Source organism: Lissotriton vulgaris, chromosome 2_1 (assembly GCF_964263255.1).
Source record: "Lissotriton vulgaris chromosome 2_1, aLisVul1.2, whole genome shotgun sequence".
Classification (NCBI taxonomy): Eukaryota; Metazoa; Chordata; class Amphibia; order Caudata; family Salamandridae; genus Lissotriton; species Lissotriton vulgaris.
Window position 1 is genome coordinate 2103160373 of NC_141687.1, and position 24488 is coordinate 2103184860.

Genomic DNA, 24488 nt, shown 5'->3' on the forward strand with positions numbered 1-24488 from the left:
TATACTTTGCGGTCTTCCTGTTCCTGTAGTCCAGGGTCCTTGTGGGTTTTGTTTCTTATATTTTGCCAAGAATGCCCTTTTTTTCCCTCCTTTCCTGTTAAGCTCTCCTCCTTGCTAGCTCCTTGTCTATTGCGGCTGTGTATTTAGTTCTACGCCGTTGCAATTACTGCCTTGCGTGCTCCTGTTTGATTGCGGAGGGCATAACTGACAACAAAGGCGGTGTTTCTTGCCTACTGCGAGTATTGTCTTTGAGAAATATTTATAACATCACCACAGGTATCAGCTCAACTCACCCTGCCTTTGAATGTATATCCTATATGTGGATATTTGCAGTCAAAAATTATGGTTGAGGAACTTACTGAGTTCAATTTTAACGTACGCTTCTGAGTGCTTCATCCCACATTCCCTTCATTGTTAATGTTGTTATATATATGTCTTGCACGGATGTCTTGGATGTTAGTTATTCTCAAAGTTATTCTGAAATCGCCTCATGAGTGTCTGTCCTTTCAGAGTCTTAACCATTTTTTTCCCTTGTGCAGGTTTCCCCTTTGGATCCCTTTTCTCCTCTGACTCCCTGTGTGATCCTGGGCGGCGATATACTCTTTCTGTTTACTTTTTTTGCCAAGCAACCAGTCCTTGCCCACGTCCATGACGGAGGTCCGGACTGTCCTGACAGAATGGCCAATCCACATTTCCAGGTTCACTTGTGAGGTTTCTTTGCATTAAGTTAGCTACAATTTTTCTGGTAAATTTGTGTGTGAAATTATTGAAGGTGTGTCATAATAAAAGGTTTAAGAAAGAAAAGCACCAGTATTTCATTTAAGTTTGTTCAAGGCAATTCCCTGGTGCCCAACGGTGAAAGGCATTTAGTGTCTACTTTAAAATTTGAGAATGTTAATCACAGTCCTGAAATAAAGAATCTTATGAGGAATGGAAATTTACGTTCTGAATATTTTGCTTATTGGCTCTCAAACACCTCTTTGCCAGATCCTGAAAATCTTCTGTTCTGATCCCGATTCAATGACTCAACATTGCAAAAGGAGAATGATACCATACTCTGCTGTACAAGTGTTCTGCTTCTTCCATGTTTAGCTAAACAACAGACAAAGAAAGAGCAGATGCATTTCATAACCTCATATTTCCATTTGAATGATATAGCCCAGTCTTGTGACCCAGTAATGATCACAGTCCCTGGTACTGTGAATGTTTAAAACTACATTCTAAGCAACCAATAATCAGTCGAACAAAATAGAGAGACGACCTACTAGAATACAGGCATATAATAGCCAGTTTGAACAAAATCCAAGGTGTAGTTTTGTTGCTTGTTGTAAAGTTCCAAGCCTACCACTTTGCTTGTAGAGAAAGGTCTGTGATCTTCATAAGACATAATCAAATCTAAGATTCTGGAATTACAAGAGAATAAACTTTTTCGGACCCTGTTAAAAAACAATAACCCAGAGTTCAATTGGTCATCTAAAACCCCGTGCAAGACTATTTTTCTGCATCTTGGTTAGCCTCCTTACAAATGGAGACTGAAACATTGATCTCTCTTTTGAGGTTCCCTCAGAGCTGGTCTAGTGAAAGAGTGATTAACACTATGGCTTACCACCCAGATTCCACTCAGAATAGCCATGGTATTTTATATCAATATGTACTTAATGAAAGTATTGGTTTGACTTCAAATTTTTCTAACTCTTCTGGTGTTTTGTCTTCTGGCGTTAAATTACATTTAGGCACTACATTTGAGATGTGTCCCTCCACTTTTAACCCCTTCCATGCTCATGACGAGCTCAGCTCGTCATGCAGTACACTGCTCGTGTGCTCATGACGAGCTGAGCTCCCATGATCAAATAATCTCTAAGTATGAGATGTGAACTGCCAAATGGTAAAGGAAGTCTAATCTTCAGAGACTCTAAGAAGAGTACTATTATTAGCCACCACTAAGAAAGTGCTTCATTGTGTTTTAATGTGCCAGTGAACTGTGAAGATTTCACTACTGACACCAGGGAATCTACAACCATTCCCAGAGTTCCCAACCATTCCCAAGTTTAAAGCCCGTCATCCATGTACCTCAACTTCAACTTGCCTTCCTGCAGTCTACAGGGTCATCAGCCAGCCCGCCTTCCTTCAGAGCCAGGGTGGCCAGCCGGCCCGCCTGCCTGCGGAGCCAAGGTCGTCAGTCGGCCCGCCTGCCTTCGGAACAAGGGTGGTCAGCCGGCCTGCCTTCAGAGCCAGGGTCGTCAGCAGTTGTATAAGTTTTGACATTTGTGACAAATTGACAGGCTTTGCATGAAAAACATTAAAAAAGCCCTTTCTTGCCATAAACCCCTTCGATGCGGATGACGGAGAGGTTCCGTCATCAGCATCGGTTGGGCTGTGCTGATGACGGAACCGCTCCGTCATCATCACTGCCCTCGGGGGAGCGCTGGCGCTCCCCCCCCGGGGCACCGATCATGTTGCCAGTAGTGGGGGTGGCAGCGGAAGACTTTCCGCTGCCCCCCTCGCCCCCCCGCACTTCCTGGTGACGTCAGTGCGCTGTTGCGCGCACCGACATCATCAGGAAGTGCTAGACGCGCTGGAAGCCATTTGCTTCCAGCGCGTCGAGCAGGTAGGTGTGTTTCCTGCTCTCTGGTGGGGCGTGGGGGCCGTTTCTCGGTGCCTTGAGGCATCAGGGGGGAGGAAACACTGTTTCCTCTCCCCATATGTCCCAATGCAGGGCATTCCTGGTTCAGGATCGCGCACAGCGTCGCGATCCTGCACCAGGAATGCCCCACTAGACACTTTTTGGAAAAGGAAGCGACCCCTTGGGCAAGGGTCACTTCCAGGGGCCTAATAATTTGAAACAGACTTTTCTGCCCCCCCTGGGGGCAGATCGCCCGATTTAGCGCGTGATCTGGACCCAGGGGGGCAGAAAAGCTCACTCGACACTAGGGATTATGTTTTTTGATGAAAGGAAGCGACCCCTTGGGTAAGGGTCGCTCCCTGGGGCATGTAATTTCTGTTTAGACTTTTCAACCGTTTTTTACGGGAATCTGGACCCGGGGGGGGGGGGGTCAGCAAAGCCCACTAGACACCAGGGATTGTGTTTATATTAGTAAAGGAAGCGACCCCTTGGGCAAGGGTCGCTTCCAGGGGCATAAAAATTCAGTATAGCCCGTGTTAGCGCGTGATCTGGACCCAGGGGGGGGGGGGGAGCAGAAAAGCCCACTGGACACCAGGGATTAATATTTTTGTTGATAGGAAGCGACCCCTTGGGTAAGGGTCGCTTCCTGGGGCATATAATTATAGTTTAGACTTTTCTGCCCCCCCTGGGCAGATTGCCCGTTTTTTAGGGGAATCTGGACATGGGGGGGGGGCAGAAAAGCCCACTAGACACCAGGGATTGTGTTTATATTACCAAAGGAAGCGACCCCTTGGGCAAGGGTCGCTTCCAGGGGCATAAAAATTTAGTATAGACTTTCCTGCCCCCCCTTGGGAGCAGATCGCCCGTGTTAGCGCGTGATCTGGACCGGGGGGGGGGGGGGGGGGGGCTTTAGAAAAGGCCACTAGACACCAGGGATTATATTATATTTATAAAGGGAGCGACCCCTTGGGCAAGGGTCGCTTCCAGGGGGCAATATAAATATTGTAGACTGTTCTGCCCCCCCTGGGGGCAGATCGGCTGTTTTTTTTTTACCGTTTCTGGACCCGGCGGGGGATAGAAAAGCCCACTAGACTCCAGGGATTGTTTTTTTTTTTATAGGGAGCGACCCCTTGGCCAAGGGTTGCTTCCTTGGGCCCATTTGTTTTCAAAAGTATGTTCTGCCGTGTCTTTAATTGGCCTCTCTGCCCTCCGTAGGGTTGCTTCCAGGGGGCCCACGTTTATAATGAATTATATTCTGCCCCCCATGGGGACAGACACTCCATTTGTGACATACCCTGTGACATAGCCTGTTGTAATGTGTTTTGTTTTTGTTTCTTCTAATGTGTATTGTTTTATTTTCTCTTTAGATTGTTGCAGTGTGCGGTTCCGTTACTGGTGGTTCTGTTGTTCTGCTGTTTCTGTAGTTGCATGTGTTTGCTAAGAGACCTTTTTTTGTTCAATTGTAATGTAATTGTTTATTTTGCAAAGTGTGTAGTAATACGAGTATGTTTGGTTTCTGTTTTTTGTGATTGTAAAACATGTTTTGCATTTGTTTTTGATGTGCACTTCTGTTTTTTTTTTCTTCTTTCTAGTGGGATATCGTTGCCTATTTGCTGTGTCTTTGCAGAGTAGGTGCTGGTGAGTGTAGTTGTCTCTTGTAAGTGAATTGTATATTTTTTCTGAATATAGATATTTGTGATAAAGGCTTACATTTTTTAACTTACTTTGCACAGTGTTGGGGTTGTGGAGTTGTTTGTGCAGACTCCGTCATTTGTAAGGATAATGGCTAGCCGCCGGATTACTGCTCATCAAGTTGTTGGAATGCTTTTTGATTCTTCCACTGACCATGGTCTAGAGACTGACTGATTCTGAGCCAGGGGTGAAGATTCAGGTAGCGAGTTTTCTCTACACATGGCTTTATCTGATGATGAAGACACTCTGAGTCCTGATGAAGCTACTTTTGGTGTGGATGAAGTGCCTGTGGTTCCGGAGGACATTGCTGTGCCAATAGTGCGGCAAGAGACATCTGGGCTGCAGCCTGGGGCTGCTAGACTTCCAGTTGGTGTAGTGAGACAAGAGGCAGCTGGGCGGCAGCCTGCGGCTGCAAGACTTGACGTTGAAAGTTCTGACCTCTGGGTTGCACCAGGGATGGTGCAGCCGGCATTGCCTGAATTTACTGGTGTTCCAGGGTGTAGGGTGAACACTGAAAACTTTTTGCCTATTGATTTTTTTAAGTTGTTTATGGATGATGTGTTTTTGGCAGAGATTGTAGAGCAGACTAATTTGTATGCTGAAATTTTTTTGAGGGTGAACAGTGCCAGCCTTAAGCCCCACGCTAGAGCTACCCGGTGGACTCCCACAAATTTGGAGGAGATGAAAAAGTTTTTGGGTTTAACTTTTTTGATGGGCTTGCTTAGGAAACCATCAATGGCTACATATTGGTCTACTAGTCCCTTGATGGCAACAGCTATATTTCAGGCAGTCATGAGTCGTGATAGGTATTTGCTTCTGCTTCGGATGATGCATTTTGTTGACAATAGTCCTGCTTTGGCGCGAGATCACCCTGATTGTGACCGTCTTTTCAAGATTCGGCCTGTCATTGATCATTTCGTTGATCGATTTCCTGAGATCTTTTATCCTGGGAAAGAAATTGCAGTGGATGAGTCTTTGGTGTTGTTCAAGGGCCGCTTGGTTTTTCGGCAATACATTCCTAGTAAGAGGGCACGCTATGGAATTAAGCTTTATATGCTGCGACAGTCACACTGGATATGTCTCTAATTTCAGGGTGTACACTGGTAAGGAATCCAGGATTAACCCCCCTGGTTGTCCGTTGACTTTTGGAGTGACTGAGAAAATTGTGTGGGAACTTGGTCGTGGATTTTTTAACAAAGGCCATCATTTGTATGTCGATAACGTCTACACTGGTGTGCGGTTGTTCAGGGAATTGGGCAAAGTGGACACTGTTGCTTGTGGCACAATCCGCTCAAACCGTAAAGGTTTCCCAAAAGAACTTGTTTGTAAAAAGCTTGCTCGGGGACAGTGCAGTGCATTGCGTTGTGAGGAGCTTCTAGCTGTGTAGTTTTCAGATAGGAGAGATGTCTACATGTTGACTTCCATACATGATGAAAACACTAAAGCGGTGACTGTTTGCAGAAGCGCGCAAACCTGTGTGCATAATGGACTATAATAAGTACATGGGCGGTGTTGACAGAGTAGATCAGAGGTTGGAACCGTATGCTGCTCTTCGTAAGGCTTACATTTGGTACAAGAAGTTGGCTATCCATCTTTTCCACTTGGCAACCTTTAATGCTTTTGTTGTGTTCCAGAAATCTTGTCCCCAGTCAAAGATGACTTTTGTAAAGTTTCAGGAGTCTGTAATAGGCAGCCTTGTTTTAGTGAAACAGGCAAGTGTTCCTAGAGTTGGAGTGGTGGAGGATGTTGCCAGATTGAAAGATCGCGACTTTCCTGATCAAATTCCTCTTACAACCTCAAAAGAATTTTCCAGTCGGAGATGTAGAGTCTGTTGGGGAAGAGGTTTGCGGAAGGAGGTTCGTATGTACTGCCCCAACTGCCCTTCAAACCCCGGGCTGTGTGTACCGGCTTGTTTTAGATTGTACCACACGCAAAATAATTTTTGGGAGCATCCATGAGTGGTAAAGTGAACTGGTTGGTCTTTATTCTTTAAAACTTATTGTACAGTTTAAAAGTTGGCATTTGTGTAGTCTTTTTAGATTTAGTTGTTATGTTAGTAGATTTGTATCAATTTGCAATTTGTTTTTGTTTTTCTTTTATTTAAAAAAAAAACTAAAGTATGATGTTGGTTTGCGTGTAGTGTCCATTGTCTGACGGTGTGCATGGTTTGGCGCTGGGCTGGCGGTGTCTGTGGACTGGTGCATGGCTGGCGGTGTGCGTGGTCTGTTTGGTTGGCGGTGTGCGTGGTCTTGCACTTGCCTGGTGGTGTGTTGGGATTGGTGCTTGGCTGGTGGTGTGCCTGGGCTGGAGCTTGGCTGGCGGTGTGTGTGGAGTGGCGCTTGCCTGGTAGTCTGTGTCGTCTGGTGTTTAGTTGGCGGTGTGCATGGTCTTGCACTTGCCTGTTGGTGTGTTTGGATTGGTGCTTGGCTGGTGGTGTGCCTGGACTGGTGCTTGGCTGGCTATGTGTATGGAGTGGTGCTGTCCTCGCGGTGTGTGTGGACAGGTGCTTGCCTGGCGGTGTGCGTGGTCTGGTGTTTGGTTGGCGGTGTGCGTGCTCTTGCCTGGTGTTGTGTTTGGATTGGTGCTTGGCTGGTGATGTGCGTGGAGTGGCGCTTGGCTGGTGGTGTGTGTGGAGTGGCACTTGGCTGGTGGTGTGCGTGGAGTGATACTTGGCTGTCTGTGCACGGAGTGGTGCTTGGCTGGCGGTGTGTGTGGAGTGGCGCTTGGCTGGATGGTGTGCGTGGAGTGGTACTTGGCTGTCTGTGCACGGAGTGGTGCTTGGCTGGCGTTGTGTGTGGAGTGGCGCTTGGCTGGATGGTGTGCGTGGAGTGGTAGTTGGCTGTCTGTGCGCGGAGTCATGCTTGGCTGGTGGTGTGTGTGGAGTGGCGCTTGGCTGGCGGTGTGCGTGGAGTGGTGCTTGGCTGGTGGTGTGCGTGGAGTGGCGCTTGGCTGGTGGTGTGCGTGGAGTGGCGCTTGGCTGGTGGTGTGCGTGGAGTGGCGCTTGGCTGGTGGTGTGCGTGGAGTGGTACTTGGCTGTGTGCACGGAGTGGTGCTTGGCTGGCGGTGTGTGTGGAGTGGCGCTTGACTTACGGTGTGCGTGGAGTGGTGCTTGGCTAATGGTGTGTGTGGAGTGGTACTTGGCTGGCGGTGTGCGCTGAGTGGTGTTTGGCTGGCGGTGTGCATGGTCTGGTGCTTGGATGGTGGTGTGGGTGGACTGGTGCTCGGCTGGCGGTGTGTGAGTAGTTACTTTCTGTTGGTCACTACACACACTGCTAGTTGAGTGACACTCCACGCAGTCCATCATTTTGTGTAGTTGCAGTGTCAGAAATGTGGGCGTGTGAAAGTGATGGGCCCTTGAATGGCGCTGTCTGCTGGTGTGAGTGTTGTAATGTGATGGGTCCGCGGCTGGCGGTGTGAATGTTTTGTATGTGTCACACGTACGAAAGGTGTATGAATAGCCTGTAAAGAGGTTGGTGCCTTGACGTGGCTTTACAGCTCACAAGCTGTGAATCAGTGGTTCAGTTTATCATACTTTCAATTATACGCCGTGTATTTCATTTTTGTGAAATTACTTGCGAATACAATTGTATGTACTGAATCATCACTCACCCTCGTGCCAAATCCAACCAGTATGTGTGTGTGCTTGCGGATTAGATGGCTGTGCAGTAATATTTGTCTTTTTTCTCTTTCTGAAGTAGGCTGTACCTTCTCCCTTTTTGTGAATGTTTTAATGTGTTGCTTTTCCTTCCGGAGGGTGTCAATGGTCTGGTGTGTATCAGGTATGAAAGGTGCGTGAATGGCCTGTAAAACGGTTGGTGCCTTGTCGTGGCTTTACAGCTCACGAGTTGCGAGTCACTGGTTCGGTTTTTATGCATTTATTTTTTGACAGAGCATTTTATTTTGTTGAAATATCTTGTTAATAAGATGTTATGTACTGAACCATCACTCGCCCTCGTGCCAAATCCAACCTGTATGTGTGTGTCTTTGAGGAATAGATAGCCGTGCTTGAATGTTTGACTTTTGAGTATCTCTGTTAAGGTGTACATTATAGCTATAAATAACTTACTAAATTTAGATATTATTGTTAAACCATGGGAGTATATGGTCATGTCTTTCCGGTGAATTCTATTGTTTTTTTTTTATCCACAATCTCCTGCAAACTTGAAAATGTCTGTCACAATTTCCATGCAATATTGTCCCAAGAATCGCACGCTCTCAAATTGAAAACTTAATTCATTCAAAACAATTTGGTTTTGCAAGGGGGTTCCCATGACTTTTTGGCCCGGGGCTCGGCGGGCATCTTTGGAAACTACCAAACCCAAACAGTTCTGAAAACTAGACACCCGGGGGAGTCCAGGGAGGTATGGCATGCGTGGGTCCCCCAATGTTTTCCTACTCAGAAATCCCTGCAAACCTTAAATTTAGGTTAAAAAACACTTTTCCATACATTTTTGCGTGGGATCTCCGTGCCAACACTAATGTCCTACCACCCAGCGTTACCCTTAATCTCCCGAGTAAAATGATACCTCACTTGTGTGGGTGGGCCAAAGGCCTGTGACTAAGGTGAGTTGCATAATTTGTCAATCCTAAACACTACATTTTTTAAAAATTCATTTTTAGCCTGTTCTGCTTTGGGGCACCCACACAAGTGAGGTATCATTTTACTCAGGAGAACAAGGGGAACGCTGGGTGGTATGACATTTTTGCCGGCACGGAGATCCCACGCAAAAAAGTTTGGAAAAGTGATTTTTTTTGCCTAATTCCAAGGTTTGCAGGGATTTCTGGGTAGGAAAACATTGGGGGACCCACGCATGCCATACCTTCCTGGACTCCCCCGGGTGTCTAGTTTTCAGAACTGTTTGAGTTTGGTAGTTTCCAAAGATGCCCGCCGAGCCCCGGGCCAAAAGCTCAAGTGACCCCCCCCAAAAAATAAGGTAGTTTTGCTAAAGGTAATTTTTAAGTTTCCACCGTACGAATTGGGCCTTTTCCTGTCGCAGCCACTATGCCTAGCCACGCAAGTGAGGTACCATTTTTATCGGGACACCTGGGGGAACGCTGGGTGGGAGGAAATTTGTGTGAGCCCAGTGATGCCACGCTTTCACACACAAAAAAGTGTGAAAAAACAGATTTTTTCAGCTAAAATTGAGGTTTGCAAGGGATTCTGGGTAAAGGAACGTTGGAGGATCAACGCAAGCCATACCTCTTTGGAAGCCCACAGGTGTCTACTTTTCAGAAATGTGTGGGTTTGGTAGGTTTCCCTAGATGGCCATCTAGTAGGGGGCCAAAAACACAGGTATCCCCTCTTGCAAAAGCTGGTGGTTTTGACATTGGCACGGAGATCCCACGCAAAAAAATTTGGAAAAGTGATTTTTTTACCTAATTTTAAGGTCTGCAAGGAATTCTGGGTAGGAAGACATTGGGAGACTCACGCATGCCATACCTCGCTGGACTCCCCAGCGTGTCTAGTTTCCAGAAATGTGTGGGTTAGGTAGTTGTCCCTAGATGGCCACCGAGCCCCGGGCCAAAAACTCATGGGAACCCCCTTGCAAAACCCGGTTGTTTAGTGATAGGTTATTTTGATGTCGCCTCCTTAGGTTTGGGGCCCTTGCCTGTCGCGGGTCCTTGAGCCACCCACGCAAGTAAGGTACCATTTTTTTTTCGGGAGACCTAGGGGAGCGCTGGGTGGGTGGAAATTTGTTGATCCACGTAGATTCCAGAAATGTCAGGAAAATTTGTATAGGTTTGCTAGGTTTCCCTAGGTGCCGGCAGAGCTAGGGTTCAAAAACGAAAGGTAGGCTCTTACCAAAAAAAGGCACATTTTCACTGCGAAATTGCGGTGCGACCACGTTGCGTTTTGCGCGGTCTCCTGTCGCAGGCACTAGGCAAACCCAGGCAAGTGAGGTACCATTCTTTTCGGGAGACCCGGGGGATCGCTGGGTGGATAGAAATGTGTTGATCCACGCAGATTCCGGAACTTTCCACCACAGAAACGTGAGGAAAATACTTTTTTTCACAATTTTTTTAGCTTTGCAAGGGATTCTGGGTAACAGAACCTGGTGGGAGGCAGTCGAGTCACCCCATTCTGAATTCCCCTGGGTGTCTACTTTTCAAAAATGTATAGGTTTGCTAGGTTTCCCTAGGTGCCGGCAGAGCTAGGGTTCAAAAACAAAAAGGTTGGCTCTTTGTCAAAAAAGGTCACGATTTCACTGCGAAATTGAGGTGCGACCACGTTGCGTTTTGTGCTGTTTCCTGTCGCAGCCACTAGGCAGACCCAGGCACGTGAGGTACCATTATTTTCGGGAGACCCGGGGGAATGCTGGGTGGGTGGAAATTTGTTCATCCACGCAGATTCCAGAACTTTCCACCACAGAAATGTCAGGAAAATGAGTTTTGTTTGTCAATTTCTTAGCTTTGCAAGGGATTCTGGATAACAGAACCTGGTGGTAGGCAGTCGAGTCACCCCATCCTGTATTCCCCTGGGTATCTTGTTTTCAAAAATGTATAGGTTTGCTAGGTTTCCCTAGGTGCCGGCAGAGCTAGGGTTCAAAAACGAAAGGTAGGCTCTTTGCCAAAAAAGGGCACATTTTCACTGCGAAATTGCCGTGCGACCACGTTGCGTTTTGCGCGGTTTCCTGTCGCAGGCACTTGGCAAACCCAGGCAAGTGAGGTACCATTCTTTTCGGGAGACCCGGAGGAACGCTGGGTGGGTGGAAATTTGTTGATCCACACAGATTCCAGAACTTTCCACCACAGAAATGTGAGGGAAATGCATTTTTTGGTCAATTTCTTAGCTTTGCAAGGGATTCTGGGTAACAGAACCTGGTGGTAGGCAGTCGAGTCACCCCATCCTGAATTCCCCAGGGTGTCTACTTTTCAAACATGTATAGGTTTGCTAGGTTTCCCTAGATGCCGGCGGAACTAAGGTGCAAAAACTACAGCGAGGCACTTTGCCATAAAAGGGTACATTTTTAACTGCAAAATTGAGGTGTGACCACGTTGCATTTTGCGCCGTTTCCTGTCGCAGGCACAAGGCCGATCCACACAAGTGAGGTACCGTTTTTAATCGGGAGACTTACGGTAATTCAGATTTGTAAATCAACTGTTATTACCTATTGAGTTTTCATGCATTTCTCCCTTCCCAATGAAAGACATTGTGTAAAAAAAAAAACTATTTTTGAAAAATGACCAATAATTCTCATGCTAGTATGAGTATTCTCAATTTTGAAAATGTGCAAATATATACTGTTTCTAAACTCTATAATTTGTACCCAATTCAGAAATACATAGGTGTCTTTCATACAGATTTTTCGATGTATACATTTTCCAAGAATAAGTGCTCTATACCCAGTAAATATTAAAATACCATTGCAAGTTGCTGCTCAGTTTTTGGATCTGGGTTCGTCGGGTTCTTGGTGAAACTACAAGTCCTATATATCCCCACAACCAGGAAGGTCTAACGGATGTAACTGTATATTGCTTTCCAAGAGCTGTCAAAATTACAAGAAGTTATAGGTGAAAACGTTGAGACAAAAGGCTGTTTTCTTCAACAAATTTTCAATTATTTCAAAATTTAACTGTTAGTTTCTATAAGGAAACCTTCATGGATTTAGACAAATGACCCCTTTCTGAATTCAGAATTTTGTCTACTTTTCAGAAATGTATAGCTTTCCAGGATCCATAATTGCTTTCAAACTCATTTCTACCATTAACTGGAAGGAGGCTGAAAGCTCTAAAAATAGCAAAAATAGGCTATGTCCCAGAAAAATGCCAAAACTGTGTGAAAAATGTTGGTTCTCTGACAAAAGACTGTCATTACCTAAAAGCTGAGAAAATTGAGATTTCAGCCCCACAAACCCTTTTTTGATAACATTTGCAGGGAAAAACCCAGAGGCTTTCATTTGCAGCCCGTTTTTCCAATTTTCTGAAGAAAAATAAAATTTCACTGTATTTTGTTTAATTTCTGGGACCCCTCCAAGGGAATCCACAAACCCTGGGCACCTTTAGAATCCACATGATGTTGGAAGAAAAGGACGCAAATGTGGCGTGGATACCTTATGTGGTCAAAAAGTTACAGGGGCCTAAGCGCGCACTACGCCAAATCGCCAAAAAAAAGGCTTAGCACAGGAGGGGAAAAGGCCTAGCAGCGAAGGGGTTAACCACATTCCTGTTCTTTTTCTGATCTACCATATATGAATCTGTATTACCCATTGCACAATTATGTTTTTTTCTATTTTGAGGTTCGTTGTATGTTGTACTGCTTAGAAAAAAAGTATATATATACATATATATATTCACTGAAAAAACCATAGGTTTCAGCCACGTTATAGTTAGGAATTAGCATTTAATAAACCTTGCAAATTCACTGAAAAAACCATAGGTTTCATACATATTATAGTTAGCTGGACATTTCACTCATACAAAACTATTTAAATTCACCCGTTATAGTTAGTTCAGATAACTATAACTCTCGCGCCCGCAATGCACTGCTGATAACGTCAAATATTACATAACTCATGACATGGTCAGTGACATCACTCATGACATCACTTATGACATCACTGATGACATCATCCGGTGAATGTGTCTTTCTGAAAAATAAATATTTTTTATATATGTATATCTAAAGGTTGATGGAAGAATAAATGGGTAAATAAGTGTCTAAATGTTTTTTTTGTAGTAAAATTGATTGTATAACTGACTTATTAAGTATATCTCAGTGAATACATGTATTAGCGAGTAATGTCTAAATATGTAAATATCTGTATCAGTACTTTGTGTATAAGTGGCTGCATGGGTTAGTGAGTAGCTACATGAGTGTCCATATGGGTTATTAGTTGTTTTTTTGAGTATCAGAATGAGTGCCTATATGGCTTGGTGGGGGGTATTACTTAGCGCACAGATGCATGAACGACTGACTCACCGTTTGTATGTGTTTTGAAGACAGCATGTGTGCAGGACTGTATGGGTGAATGAGTGTGTGTATGGGTGTGTTAGTGAGTGAATGACTGCCTCAATAGTGTCTTTATGAGTAAGTACATATGTTTTAAACTAGTATATGTGAGTATTGATGTATATAAGTAAGGATATATGACAGTGACAGATAGGAAGAGTTCCAGTATCACTGTTTGTATGTGTTTTGAAGACAGCATCTGTGCAGGACTGTATGGGTGGATGAGTGTGTGTATGGGCGTGTTAGTGAGTGAATGACTGCCTCAATAGTGTTTTTATGAGTAAGTACATATGTTTTAAACTCATATGTGAGTATTGATGTATATAAGTAAGGATATAGATTGGAAGAGTTCCTGTATAAATAAGTATTTGTTTCTATAACTGATTGTTTAAGAGAGTAAGTATGTGTACGCTTCTGTAGAAATAAGTGTAGTGGTGTGTGTAGAGCTGTATATGCAAGTAAATAGATGTTTGATTTGCATGTAACTATGTATAAGTGTAGGTGTGTAACAGGATGTGTAGGTGTATGAGTACATGTGCCAGGGGGCTGCGTTGAAGTTGACGTGTAAAAAAGGGCGGGCCTCATTACACCTCTCTGCAACGCCGCCCCCGATACACCTCTCTGCAACACCACCCCCGGCGCGATTGCAGAGGGGGAACTAATCCCCCTTGCATACTGGAGGTCCCTGAGGGCCAACTAGCCCACCAGGAACCTCCAGTATGCGCCAAGGGGCTGCCTTGCAGAGAGGTGTAATGAGGCCACGCCCCTTTTTACACCTCTCTGCAACGCAGCCCCCAGGCACGTTTGCAGAGGGAGAACTAATTCCCCTTCAATACTTGGGGTCCCTGGGGGCCAACTAGCCCACCAGGAACCTCCAGTATGCCCACGGGAAGTTACAGAGTACGGTACTTCGTAACCCGCGATTTAAAAAAAAAAATGTTGGGGCCTTGGGGGTCCTTGTGGGACCCCCTGAGCAGGCCTAGGGAATCAGGGTGTTTCTACCCTGCCCCCTTTGCGTGTTTTGCACGTTTGTTTCACTGCTTTCTTGTGCCTCGGTTCTACCGAGGCACGAGATCCCCGAAGAATAGTCCCAACTCCTCAGCACCCCTGAACCGGAATCTCTCAGATATCAGAAGCAAGGGGGAAAAGGGAATTGGACAGAAAAGAGAGACTGCCACACTGGTTCGTCACTGGACTCCGTCTAGAGCACTCCTGACTGCACCTGTAAGGGAAGCACAATTATTCAACCTACAAATCTAACACCTAGGTTTACAATTTGTGTGTTCTAACGAAAGCCTGGGTACCTTAACTTGTGTGTACTGTTGCCTCTCTTATGATTCAATAAATCAAAATAGACTTTTTTTCTCTTTACAATTCAATGCGCCTGAGATAATAGATAACTTCCTTCTTGACTGCAGAAATGAAGTTCCTTGTAGCTTGCAAATAGTTCAACAAGAGACTAATGGAAGCAAGTACATATATATATATATATATATATATATATATATATATATATATATATATATACACACATATACATATATTTTTTTTTTATTTTTTTTTATATATATATAAAATATATATATATCCAACCAGAGCGAGTCGCTTAGGATCCCTGCCGCTTCCAGTGGCAGGCCTCGGACGGGATAGCGAGTCCCAAATATTCCAACGAAAATACTCTCCTTTGTACAGAAAGAAATCCGGGCCACTTTCAGTATGCAAAGTGTGTTTTATTTTACAACGGCTTTTCTCGACGCGATTCGCAGGTGAAACCTGCTTTTTCACAAGAGAAGAGCTGCTTGCTGATTGGTTGTCAATACTCCAAAACAGGAAATGTTGGCAGCCATCTTGTTTGTCGCGAGAGCCGAATCACAAGAAAACAGTAAAACAAAGTTGAGATATAAGGAAAGGGGGCAGGGTAGATACATTCTCACCCTATAGTCTTGGTCAGGGGGGGTGGGATCTTTAGGCGCAATTTTTATTTAAAAAAAAATGAAAAATGGCGGGGTACTCGTGCAGTACTTGTACGCAGTGGAAAAGGTGAAAAAAAACTAGAAGTCCGTTTTGTTTATGAGGTCCCGGAGGGGGGGGGGCGTGGGGGAGGAGAGGGGGGCAAATTACGGGGGCAATTTTTATAGCTATATTTCTATGACAGTACGTAAAACTTTCCGTATTTTTTTTTTTTGCTGCATCAGTTGTACTCTCTACGCATGCGCAGCCTTGTTTGCAAGTTCACTTTTTTTTCTTTTTCTTCAAGTTCGCCAAGCAACCCTCTCCTGATTTTAGGTATTAAATTTGCCGCTTTCTTTTCCTGGGTCATGCGCGTTATCCGGTGCTATACTTTTGTAATATATTAATAAACATATTGTTTGTATATTTATTTGAAATGGAGTGTCGAGGCGCCAAACGTTGATTACATACTCCGTTCAACCGCCATTTTAGTAGTTTTCCTCCGTTATTTGTATTCTACCTGTTACTTTCATTTTACCCTATGCATATTTTCTCTGTGATCGATGAGATTTCGTGGCACAGATACCACAGTGTTTGTCCTTGGCCTCTGATCTTATCAGACTTGGTCACACGTATACCTAGAAACTAATTTGAAGGACGTAAGGCACAGGCATTACAACACGTGTTGGTCAACAAAAAAACATTATTAAGATTATGCATTTATCATGTGTGGTAAATGCATACTAGTTGTAAAAGCATGTGTGGAAAAGCGATATGCGTGCTGATGGTTTTGTGGTGACGATCACGCGTGCTTATGAACCGGGTCTGGGCGTGGTGGAGTCTAGGGTACCAGGCGGAGGGGCACGCAGCTGCACTCATACCATATAGAAGTAATATAGGATTTTTAAAATTTTTAAAAAATTGTTCTATAATTATCCTACATTGTCTTTTGTTAGTATGTTCATTAAATACATGAATTTATTTTTTAAACAATTAAAAACATTCGCGTTTTTTTTATCCGAGGCGCCGTACATGACGTCACACAGAAGCTTTGATGTGACACATAACTTCGAAGCGTATTCGTAGCGTATGCTGAGAATGATTAGCAGTACAAACTATGGTGCAATCACTCTCTCACTGTCAAATCAGAGCACAGGGCGCGCTATGAGAATGGTTAGAAGTGGTCGCTCATTGGAGATCCAACTCAGGTGTGTGGCTTATCCACAGTATCAGAACGTTATTTTTTAACCTGGTTAAGTTTGAGGTTTGCATGAAAAACTATGCTATAGGTAGATATGGATGTTTAGGGAGCGGTTATCTGCATGAAGCTTGGTTATTACTATTTACATATAGGTGTCTGAGGGAGGGAAAAGAAGTCTATGTGAATGGTGAGGATTGCACAATAGTACCAGATAACTCCTTAATTTGTAGACACATACATTTGCAAGGCTCTTGTATACAAGATGCGCCTAATTTGGACTGAGTTTTGAAAGGTAGTCCGACACCTGCTATCATAACAACTTTCAGTTTACTGGAAACGGGAGTTATTTACTTTGAAATAATGGAGATTGTAGTGCAATGTTAGCAGGCATCGCTTACATGATTACGGTACCTGAGCGTGTGGTTTGATTAAAAAAAAAAGTTGGGTTAACTCCTCTGCATGGGAAGCTGGATGTTTCCATCTGGCTGTCGATTTCGACCTTGAAAGCAGAGTTAACCAAATGAGTCGTATAAGAGCGCTATCGTCTCAAAAAGAGGTCGCTCTTATATCTGGTACAGAAAGATTTGTCCTTTATGTAGCAAACACCCGCACAGAAGTGCATGATTTATTAAATGCAGACGTGCTCTTGAATTTTGGGGAGTTAATTTGGAGTATCTTTAATTTGTCCTGGACTACGGGGTTACCCGACTTTTTTAAAGTTAGAAGCAGTGGCCTTGTGACTTCTGTAGAAAATATATTTGGTATCTTTTTGGGATTTTTTCATTCGATTTTTTCCAGCATTTTGGTGGATTGTGCTTAATACTCGCATTAGTTGCCGGTGTGCTTTTATTAATTTGTTTACATAAATATGTATGCACATCCTGCAGCAGACGATAATATGTCCCGGCTGTTGCTGCTCCGCAACCGAATGCTTAGTTACTATGGAGTGCTGCCTTTGGCTACATTGAGTGCAGCTTATGGATTATCGTTTCGATTTTCCTTTTTCACATGCGTTCAACCAGTGTTCTATTGCCTGAGCTGTGATTTCGACTGGGCCCTGGATTTGTGTCTTTGCAGTACGGTGTCTCCCAACGCGGATTATGACCAGCTGATGAGCCCCTTACTGGTTCATGACGTGCTCTGTTCTGGCGGCGGGATTATGGCCTTAGCAGCGACACATGGAAAAATGGGAAGTTGGAATGTTTTTGCAGCGGCGCTTGCGTTCTTGGCACGCAGTTACATTGAAGATGACCCGAGTTTTGCTCAAATGGTGATAAAGGCTTTGGTTATTGAGGAACATGTATGTTCATTCTCACTATTGAATTGGAGGGCTGAAATGTTTTCAGATGAGAACAATGACTTCCTCTTGGAGGCTGTTGCTACATACTGTGCTTACACGCTACTGGATTGAGACTCTGATTTTTCTACGTATTCTTTCTTATTTAGTTACTGTTTTCTATCAAAGAGCGAATAACTTTTTGGGGAAATGTGAACTTGACTCTGCTTTTTAGGCTTGGACTCTGCGTTCCTAATTTGCCCACGTTTATATCACGTGCTTTGCTCAAGAAAGGGTGCCGTGGGGCTGAGCGTTGCACTCACAGCCTGTTAAGTTAGCATGGGTTTATTAGAAGCTTACACGCTATTTTTGCTTTCCTGCTGTGCTTTGCACACAACACGTACTTGTGATATTGTTTAGAGAAGGCTGAGTATTTTGCTTTATACGAGAATAATTTGGTATGCTAGATTTGTAAACTGCCTCGCTAGTTTTGTGTGTATAGTGAGAGCATGGAACATCAAGGTTATCTTGAATACTGTGTCTGTTATTCAGAATGATCCTCGCACGTTCGAGCCATAATACATATGGAGCTGTGGCCACCTCTGATACGTGCGCGTTTCACAATCCATTGTGGAGGCAAAGTTACACACAGTTGGAGAACATTCGTATCTTGACAGTTTGTAGAGCACTGATTGTGCTCCACTACTGCTGCGTACCAGAGGTATGGGTGTGCCCATGTAATCCTATGAGACTTTCTGTAGTTATAAACTACTCTGCTAGGTAGGGAGGGTGAAATGTAGGTATATTTAAAATTTGTTTACCTTTATATATAGGATGGTTTTTCCATTTTTATTTCATAGAATAGTAACAATGCTGACAGCCTTGTTTCTGATAATATGTTTGGTTGTATTTTCTAAGGTACTGTGCATGAGATTATGGCGTTAGAAATAAACATTTCAAAGTTGCACGTGTCTTTATTTATATCTTGTTTTTGACTGGTGTAAGAGTATATTGAAAGAGTGTTTTTGTTATCCACTTTACTTCATGTAATCTAAGTCGCATGTTCTGAGTTAACCAGTCATTGGTGTTTTTGCTCTAGGGGGAAGAACCAATGAGTCACTGATTGCTATTTTGGTAGGGGGTTTATGTAGTAAGGTGGGTTTTGGTACACCGTAATTCACTGAGGTCCTAAGTCTTTATGCACAGTTCTGTGTATGAGCAGAATTCCTGGAACAGTAGTTACAACAAAAAGGCTCGATAAAGGGCTTGCACTTTGAATATGAATATAAAATAGAAGAATAGTTGATAATCACAGCTAAGGAATGCAGCAATTAGATGTGTGTATGTGTGGATGATGTGTAGATTGAGTGGAAGATGAAAAACGTGAAAAATAAGAAAGGTTGGAGAGACGCAAACTACCCACTGCATTGTCAGTGAAGTGGATCTTTGGATTTACAGGTCATTACACAGATAGGGTGTTGGATTCCGCAGTGGGAGCAAGAGAAACTAGTACAACAACGAAGAAAGATAGCTAGTGCATAAAGTACACACAGTTGGGCAGATTCACAAGGTCGTGGGAAAAATTATGCAAAAGTGGCGCAAGGGGCTTGTAAACCTGCCGCAGTGTGTGGTAGAAAAGACGCAGGAAAGGACAGAAGTGTGCAAATTATCCACTGCTATTCACGGGTAGTAGTTACCAAGAAGGCTGAATAAAGGGCCTGCACTTTGAATTTGAATTAAAGAAGAATAATTGGGTACACAGTCAAAATATCGAGTATTAAATATCGACCTACCAAAATATCGTGTTAGGAATTTCGAAGGTGCAGAATATCGATGTCAAGAATATCGTTGGACAGAATATCGACCCTAAGGTAAGTAATAACGAAAATCTTTATATCAATGTAAGTAATATCGCAGTTATTAATATCGATAGCATATATATCGATGTCACTTATTTCGATGACACTAATATCGATATTTGTATTCTATTTTTGTTTTTTATTATGTATGTGTTATATGTATAACTTAAGTACTTAAAATAATTAATATTATATGTGTATTAATTTTTTATATTGATAAATGTATTTATAAGCAAATTATATGTTTTAGTACCGGAGCGGGTTGTGGGTTTATAGGGGAATAGGGTGGAAAGTAATTTATTTATGTTAAATAGATTATTAATTAGTAGGATTTTTTAATAAATTGTAATTAATTGGTAATTAATTTTAATTAATTGATTAATTGATAAATATATCCTGTATCGGGTTATGGGTTTATGGGGAAATAGGGTGGGAAGTAATATAATTAGGTAAAATTAATTGATAATTAGTAGTTATTATAAATTAATTTTAAATAATTGGTAATTACATTTAATTAATTGATAAATCATTTAAATTAATTGATTAATTGATAAATATGTTCTGTAGCGGATTGTGGGTTTATAGGGGAATAGGGTGGGAAGTAATTTAATTATGTTAAATTAATTATTAATTAGTAGTTATTATAAAATATTTGCAAATAATTGGTATTTAAATTTAATTAATTGGTATATCATTTTGATTAATTGATATATATGTTCTGTAGTGGGTTGTGGGTTTATAGGGGAATAGGGAGGGAAGTAATTTAATTATGTGTAATTAATTATTAATTAGTAGGATTAATAAATTAATTTTAAATAATTGGCAATTAATTTTAATTAATTGGTAATTAATTTTAATTAATTAGTAAATAATTTAAATTAATTCATAAATAGATAAATGTGTTCTGTTGCGGGTAGTGGGTTTATAGGGGAATATGGTGGGAAGTAATTTAAATGTAATTAAGTAATGTTTTTAAAATAATTGTTTTGTTAATATAATTGTTAATTAAATATTAATTGGTAATTAAATATTATAAAAAGCTATTTTTTAATATAATTGTTTGGTTAAATATATTTAGCTAATTATGTTTTTTATATTTATGTATAGGTATTGTATATGGTTTGTTTTTATTTAATAGTTTATATTTTTATTATTACAAAAAACTTTTATTAATAAGTATGTTATTTTAACCCCTACGCTATCCAACACTTTCCCTACTGTTGCACTCTCTGGAGTGGGAATAGTAATTTTTACCCCTACGCTGTCCAACGCTTTCCCTACTGTTGCACTCTCTGGAGTTGGAATAGTAATTTTTACCCCTACGCTATCCAACACTTTCCCTACTGTTGCACTCTCTGGAGTGGGAATAGTAATTTTTACCCCTATGCTATCCAACGCCTTCCCTACTGTTGCACTCTCTGGAGTGGGAATAGTAATTTTTACCCCTACGCTATCCAACATTTTCCCTACTGTTGCACTCTCTGGAGTGGGAATAGTAATTTTTACCCCTATGCTATCCAACACTTTCCCTACTGTTGCAGTCTCTGGAGTGGGAATAGTAATTTTTACCCCTACGCTATCCAACGCTTTCCCTACTGTCGCACTCTCTGGAGTGGGAATAGTAATTTTTACTCCTACGCTATCCAACGCTTTCCCTACTGTTGCACTCTGTGGAGTGGGAATAGTAATTTTTAATCTTACGCTATCCAACGCTTTCCCTACTGTTGCACTCTCTGGAGTGGGAATAGTAATTTATACTCCTACGCTATCCAACATGTTCCCTACTATTGCACTCTCTGGAGTGGGAATAGTAATTTTTACCCTTACGCTATCCAACTTTTTATATAATTAATTTTTAAAATATTAAAAGTATATGTAATTTTTTATATTTTTTACATTTTATTTATGTTATTGTTTTATATTTTTAAATGTATTTGTAATTTAGAATATATGTTATTCATTAATAAATTAGTAAAATAATTATTACAACTTATTGTTCAGTACATATATATTATATATTTACTGTATATATTTAATTAATGTACTATTATATATGTATTTATTAATTTTAAACATTATTAGATACTTTTAACGATGTAGATTTTATTTATTAGTGTTATTTAATTTATTTTACATTTATATTTTAAAAGAAAAAAACAATATTTTTAACATCGATATTTTTAACATCTATATTATTTTTTCGATATTTTTGTACTTACCATGTTGTAGATAGGATGTCGATATACTTGCCTTCGATATTCCAACGTCGATATTTTGAGTGTCGATATCCTGTCTCTCGATATTCTGTCAGAGATTCGAATAATTGATAAGCTTAGGCAAGAATGGTAGCAAGTAGGTGTGTGTATTTGTGGTTGTTGTGTTGATTGAGTGGAAGATGATTAAGGTGAAAAATTAGAGGTTGCAGAAATGCAAACTTTCCATTTCTTTGTAAAGCAAGTGGGTGTTTAGTTTTCCAGTGCATATATATATTCACTGAAAAAAACCATAGGTTTCAGGCACGTTATAGTTAGGAATTAGCATTTAAAAAACCTTAGAAATTCACTGAAAAAACCATAGGTTTCACCCAATTTATAGTTAGCTGGACATTTCTCTCATACAAAACCGTTGAAATTCCCCCGTTATAGTTAGTTCAGCTAATTATAACTCGCGCGCCCGCAATGCACTGCGTCTAGAGATGCGACAATCTTGAATTAATTGGTGAATAAGAAATATGAATATAAAAAGATACTCAGTAACAGAACTGGGATATGGATTAACAGACTAAAGAAACGTAGGCTCTGTGAATCGAATAAGGTGGGTAAAAGTCTAGCTGCGTACCTAACGTTTGAAATACAGAGGAACACTATTAATAACATATCTGACCATAAAGGCTCAACTCACTCTGACCCAGACAAAAGTTTTGAAGTTTTCAAAGACTTCTATAGTTCATTATATACCAAAAACAAAGATCTAGATAACGCTTAGGTCCAAGACTACCTAAATGAATGCGATCTTCCACCCCTTACAGAATCAGAACAGTTGGAACTTAACAGCCCAATTACTGCCTCAGAAATTGAGAAGTCGATTAAATCGCTCAAATGTGGGAAGGCTCCAGGTCCCGATGGGTTTAGTGCCAAATTCTATAAATGTTTTTCATCGCTTCTAACTCCTCCACTCTTATACCTGTTCCACGAATTCAGTAATGCGGGCAGAGTCACTGGAACACCTGCTGAGGCCATCGGAGCAGTGTTGCCAAAAGAAGGGAAGGACCCGACACTCCTCAAACATTACAGACCAATATCCCTCATCAACTTAGACTGTAAGCTTTACGCAATGATTCTCGCCAACCGTCTCCAAAAATTCTTGCCTAAACTTATTCATCCCTCTCAGGTTGGCTTCTTAAAGGATAGGTTATCCAGTGACAATACTAGGATCTTGGCCCACGTATTGGAGAAAGCCAAATTCACTAGCTCACCTACAGTGGCTATCACGCTAGATGCCGAAAAGGCATTCGACAGAGTTGATTGGACGTACTTAGAAGCAACACTGAATAAATTCAATCTGGGGGAAAATGTTACGCGTATGGTAATGTCTCTCTATTTCAGTCCCTCAGCTAGAGTACGAGCAGGAGGATCAATCTCACCCTCCTTCAAATTAGAACAAGGAACAAGACAGGGCTGCCCCCTTTCTCCATCATTATTCTTACTTGCCATCGAACCCTTCTTATTTCACATTAGGCACAATGATCAGATCTACAGGGTCCACTTTAACCATTACACGGTCAAAATTACTGCATTCGCTGACGACGTTTTAGTGGTGTCTGAACATGCTGAAAAAGCTATCCCTGCTCTCATGTCCTCAATAGACAGTTTCTCCAGAGTGTCCAGATACAAGCTAAATAAAGACAAGACTGAAGTAAAACTTCTAAACAACCAAGGAGGCAAAGAGATTATGGGAAACTCTGGTCTCTCTTGGCAACCTTAATGTTTCAAATATCTGGGCCTTGATTTCGACAAAGACCTGATCACCACCCTTCACACTAATGAAGCCTCACTTTATAAGAAAATAGCCTCGTTGCTGGAGGGGTGGTCCCCTAAATATCTTTCATGGTGGGGCAGGGCCGATACATTGAAAATGATGGGGACTCCTTTGATTAATTATCTAGCTAGCATGTCGCCAATTACTTTCTCTAATGATTTCCTAACCAGGACCTACAAGCTTTTCAACACGTTCCTCTGGCAAGGTAAGAAACCCAAAATATCAAAGCATAAGCTCCAATTATCCAAAGAAAAGGTTGGTCTGGGTCTACCAAACTTTAGGAACTATCAAACAGCATTTCTATGTAAACAGGGAGCTAACTGGTTGTCCGTACATCCAGACTATACTCCAGTATGGCTTGCTATAGAAAGTCGCTCATCAACAATATGCCTCTATCTACCCTCCTCACCATGGACCTTACCCACCTACCTCACTCACAATGCATCCTCCTTAATACTAGAAGAGTCCTTCTGAGGTTAGATCACCTATTTAAACTAAAAGGTAATAACGTGACCTCTCTAAGGCGAAACCCCTCTTTCAGGATTGATGGTAGAATGCTCAACTGGGATCGCTGGTCTCAAAAAGGGATTTGCCTAGTAAAAGACATTTACAGGGGCCTTCCTGATACCTTTTTCTACCCTCCAGGACCGACACAACTTAACCCCAATAGATTTTTATGACTTCCTGAAGCTGAAATCTCTTCGCTCAGCTCGTTCTATTAAATCCTACGAAACAACATTAATATCTCAGATATTGCCAATATCGAAATCAGGACACGCTGTCTCTAGACTATATAAAATCCTATCACCCAATCCCTGTAAAATGCATAAAAAATGCGAGGTCAAGTGGGAATCTGAACCCAATTCCACTAACATCTCATATGATTGGGACAAAATATA

General features: G+C 42.0%; 1 protein-coding gene across 2 annotated transcripts in view; it reads right to left on the reverse strand.

Annotated features, from left to right (window-relative positions):
- Positions 1-24488, reverse strand: part of NEDD4 (NEDD4 E3 ubiquitin protein ligase) — a 1992497-nt gene that overhangs the window by 1896105 nt on the left and 71904 nt on the right. The gene's annotated exons all lie outside the window — the stretch shown is intronic.